The sequence below is a fragment of the Malurus melanocephalus genome, unplaced genomic scaffold (genome assembly GCF_030028575.1).
Source record: "Malurus melanocephalus ecotype Western Australia unplaced genomic scaffold, MMel_1.1 scaffold_162, whole genome shotgun sequence".
NCBI lineage: Eukaryota > Metazoa > Chordata > Aves > Passeriformes > Maluridae > Malurus > Malurus melanocephalus.
The window spans coordinates 550170-555290 of record NW_026623394.1 but is presented as its reverse complement, the minus strand read 5'-3'; positions in this window follow the sequence as shown (position 1 = coordinate 555290).

Below are 5121 nucleotides of genomic sequence, written 5' to 3'. Positions count from 1 at the left end.
GGGCGCACCCTGTCCGACTACAACATCCAGAAAGAGTCCACCCTTCACCTGGTGCTGCGTCTCAGGGGTGGCTGTTAAGTTTTTGTGCATCTTGCTTGACACCAGGATTGCCAGTGGCACTTGTGTTTGCACTGTAGTTCTTCAATGTCTTAATATTAAGTTAATGCAAGGTTAATGCAAGCTTGAGTAACTGCTGAACAACTGTCTGTTGAAATGCTAATAAAGTTTTCTGTTGCACATTACACCCTGTAGTCTGTCTCAGTTCAAGCAAGTAAAACTGGTGTATTAAGTGAAATGCTTTGGCTTCTTTCCATGGCAGTTAAAGCCTCTCTGCATGTGTAATGAGGACCAACCTTGTGGTTAAAATGGATCTGGATTAAAATCATAAATAAGTGCTAATACCATGTTGTTTCTTCTTCCTAGAGTTAAGCAGCACTTTGTTTCCAGGTGGGATGTAACAACCCCACTAAGGGGGTGTGGTTTTCAGCAGTGGGGTGGGTTTTGCTCCCAGTTCTAAACTTGGGGTGTGTTTTAGTTGTCTCTGCTGGTCCTGTGGGTGGGTGTGAGGGGTTGCAGTGCCTGACACTGCTCTAAAGGGACTCGGTGGGTGGGGGGTGTGGGGCACATGGGTTGTGGGGTGGGGGTGGAACTGGTTGCAATGGGAATTGTGTGGTGGGTGGGAAGGGGTGCCCCTTACACGTCAGGCTACTGAACCTTGAAAATGCCAGTAGGTGACTGAGCAGTATAAAAGCTGCCTGCTTTGCTAAGTTTTATACAACCATTTGGTGCCAAAAAGGGAGTTCACACTAAGTCTGGGTTGTCTCTGGTTTTTGGGGGTTCTTTGATAGGGTGAGCTAGTTCAAAAGCACCTCAGAGGGGGGTATAAGCCCTGTGTGCCCTTCCCCAGATTATAAGGGTGCCTGTCAACCTGAATTCTGGCAGSTGCTCCCCTTGAAATGGAGCTCCTGGCCCCATCTGAGTGCACACACAGTGCTGTTCCTCACTTTCCTCCCAAACATACGTTAGGAAACACCTTGGTTCATTTATTTTTTTTTTTTTTCCACTGTGGTCCTGCTGTTAAACTGTTCCTCTTGAATTTCGGCACTGAACATCTGTGGTAAGTTTTGCACAAAATAGGAAATAATAGAAAACTCCATTCTCTAACTAGTCCAATGTGGGTTTTATTCATAATTGGATTTATGATTTTTTTGGGAGCAAGGCCGGCTTCCCTGTCTGCTGAGCTGGCAGAAATACAAAGTTGTGTAAACATTAAAACATTTGCTGTCTCTGCCATGAAAGAGACATSCCTTGGTTTGAGTTTCCCCACAATTGCCGCTTTGATTTTACACATTTTGCAGTTTTAACCATGGAAATGGTTTGGAATGGCCCTGGTTGATTTGGGGACAGGACGGGGTGACCTCCACATGTCCCTTCCAGCCCCARYCATTCCCTCTCTGCTCTGGGTGTCTATCGCTGCTCTGTGTTCAGCCCTGCCTCAAGTTCATAGTTCACAGGAGATACGGAACGGAATAAACGGGCATTTCTTACCTTTCTGCTGGGGTTTGGGGTGCCCTGCAGGAACAGGGACTTTGGGAGGTGACAGGAGGGGTCTGCCGTGTGCCACTGAGTGTCCCTGGGTGTCCTGAGTGGGAAGAGATGACTGCAGGGATTTCTTCATTAATAAGGAAAAATCATCGCAAGTTATTGCAGGTGGTGTGAACTAAGGAAGTGTGTATAAATTACAAGAAAATGTGAAATTTGCATAACATATATTATTCACACAAATAAGAAATCAGGCAATGCAAATGACTGATATTGTTAAAATACTTTTTTTTTTTTTTTATCCTTACAGTGTGGTGGTACCTCAAAAGTTTTTAGAAACAGTAATTCATAGCTACAATAAGAATTCAATAGGTTTTAGCCAGAATCTCTACACTGTTAAAATAATCTTAGTGCTCCCATATTCACAACAGATTCTGGTAACATCTTTWAATCTGGCTGTAATCTGAGTTTTGCACCTGGCCTTTGATTTTTTTTCCTTATTGCTTCAGTTAATTTCTAGTCTGCTCTCTCTTAAAAAAAAAAAAAAGAATCAAATGAAACCCCAAAACCACAAACAAAAATCAGACAAGATTTCAGGGATTTTGTCTTCTGTGCTTAAAAAATTACACCTATAAAAAGAGAAATTAAATAACCCATTGGAGTGGGTTTTAGATAAATTTGGTGTTTTCTCCTTTAGCAACGACCCTAAAACATAATCCTAGAGGGAAAGTGAAGGTTAAAGAAGGTAAAAACAGGGAATAAATCCCTCGGTCACTCAGCAGCCTTGCCCACGGTAACAAAGGCTTTYTTTAAAAATCCTTGGCTGCCCAAAAGCAGCAGGAATTCAGCTCCATCTGCTATCCACAGGATGTCGCTCTTCCTCCACAAAAAAGATTATTTTCCATGTGCCGCTGGATTTCCTATTTTGCTGCTCTTTGATTGTCAGCAGAGCGTTCCTACAGCCTGTGATCCTACAGAAAAGGATACATCAAGTGGAAAGATACTTCCATTTTAGGAATAAAAGAGCTGGATGGTTCCTTCAAAGGCCTCRGAAGAATATAGATTGGAGCCCTTCAGTGTTATGAAGTGGGACTTTGCAGTTCCAGAAATACCATCACGTAGATTAATTGAGTTCCCTGGGCTATCAGACAACTTTTGACAAGGGATTATATTTGAGAATATTTATGTGGCACRTTGGGCACTGGCTGGTGTCTCTAGAGGTACAGATTTCCATCTGTAACTAAGAAATGAAGCTGCTAAAATTCATCACTTCAATGTGGCCTTTACATAACAGTTACATGGAAAAAAAAAAAAAAAGGAGTCAGACCTTTCAAAAAACACTTGATATTTTCCTGAGGGTGAAAATACACCTTTAAAATAAACTGTTTTTTATTTTGCTGGTCTACCTGTTGTATTGGAGAGAATTTTAATTCTCCACCCTTGCATGTTGTTATTTACAGGGTTCCCTCCTCTTGTGATGATTTTGAGATGCTACACCCGAGATCAATCCTGTAACTAAATTACAGACACGTGTAAGTGACTTTGAACTTCTCTTTACCACACTGAAAACATGGTATTGATCATAAGTAATTTTTTTTTCATTATTTGATAAAAATGGGAACTTAGGTGMACACAGGATATTTATTTCAGAAAAWGTGCTYTTTTCCATCTTTTCAGAACACCCTCATCCTCGTGCTTCCTTTTACCTCCTGCTTACGCAGGCTCCAGTCATTACTTTTTCTGCTGTGAATTACTCACCTGTAATCTATAATTAGGAAGATATTTGATAAAATTGCTAAATGAAAAACACTTGATTTGAAATGTCACTCAGCAGTTTGGTTTCTCTCTTCCCAGATTTCCACAGAACATGCCTCTCCTGTCAGGAGAAACTCAGCCATGTTCATCAATAAAATAAGGGATTGTGAGATTCCTTCGTGTTCCTCCACATAAAAGCCTCAAAAAGCAAGAAGACAATTCAATTTGGCAGACAGGTGCAATTAAACTGCTGCTTTTAACCTCCCTGCCCTGCGTTTCTGTGCTYCCCAGCAGCTCCRTGGTTGTGTTTGGCTSTTTGACCTCTSGGCTGGCAGCGATTCCTTTCCCAKCAAACTGCACATTCCCCTCCCTCCCTCCCTGCAGCTATTAAAAGCAGATGTGCAGAGAGAAGAGCTCTGTTATGATGCACCCCCAAGGGCTGATTTCATTCCTTGGCTGGARTGGTGGGATGCCTCCCAGGAAAGCTGGAGGAGAAACCCAAGAGGATTTAAACCACCCTTAAGTCTGAGCTCAACTCCTGAGCCTGAAGCTCTGTTGATATCACAGTAAAAAAGCAGCTAAAGCAAACTGAGCTAAATCAATTCCAAGGCTGGAATGAGGGAAGGGGTGGAGAGATTGGATCTGATCTTGCATTTATCTGTTTGTTTTCTATAGGCAATTCTGGGGGTCTTAATAAATCATTAAAAAACCATCATGGAAAGAAAAAAGCAGCTATGGATGGTTCCTGGACCGGCTTCGTTTTGAAACATGGGAATCTGGAGAAATCAGSTTGTAATCTCCTGAAAACCACGAGAGGAAAAGGCACTGTGTCRTTTAATTGGTGTATTTATAGGGAGGTCTCTCACAGCATCTGACTCAAACCTGGAACCATCTGGGAATGTTTCCRTGGGTGACCACCACAGTCCAGGGGAGAATCACAGCATCCTGCAGTCCTGGGGGATGGGGATTGCTTCAGGCTCTGCTTTGGCTCAGGGTAGGTTTGGAAAAAGGGAGCCACAGCCAGAGTTCAGTGTGTCACCRTGTCACCCCTCTGCTCAGTGGTTTTGGGCCAGTGGTTAACAACAATTCCAAGATTTTTCCTGGAATGTGGCCCTGCCATCCAAGGTGTTGGATGGGAGAGTTATTCACTGTTTTTTTTCATCAATAATATTCTCTAGTTGAACTCTAGGTCACATTAAAGGCTTTGTAAAGCCTCAGGAGCTCAGGTGAGAATCTCTGGAGCAGCTTTCCTTTGGGAAAAGCTGCTGAGGCAGTGAGTGCTGAGCCTTGTCCTGCCCTGGCGCTCAGGAAATGATCCCACTGCTCCTCCAGCCTTCAGGAGAGGGAGGGGAAGAACTAAAACACGCTGAGAGCATCAGCCCTCTGTTCCTCTGCTTTGTGAGGGGAAAGTGAAGCAGTTTTGGGGCGTGTGTGTGGCCAGGGACAGCCAGGAGAAGCCTCTCACCAATCTGACCCTCCTTTGGAGATCCCACCCTCCAGAACCAGAGGAGGATGAAACAACCCGTGATGATCGAGTGTTTGGGAACTGGGGCTGCTTTGTGTGAGGAGCAGACCCTGCACTTTGTGGGGTCTTCTCCCTTTACTCACCCAGTTTGTGTAACGGGGGCTGCACACTTTGTGAGAGCAGATTCGGCTTCTCAGCTGTTTGCAGGCGCTTCTGCTGCTCCCGGGCTGGCTGGGGGAGCCCTGTGCCACCTCCCCGGGGTGTTTCCTTCCCCTGTGCAGGCAGGGGTTAAACATTTTCAATTTGCAGCAGGCAGCCAGCTTTCCCATATAAGAGCACCGCACTCATTGGCTCTCCCC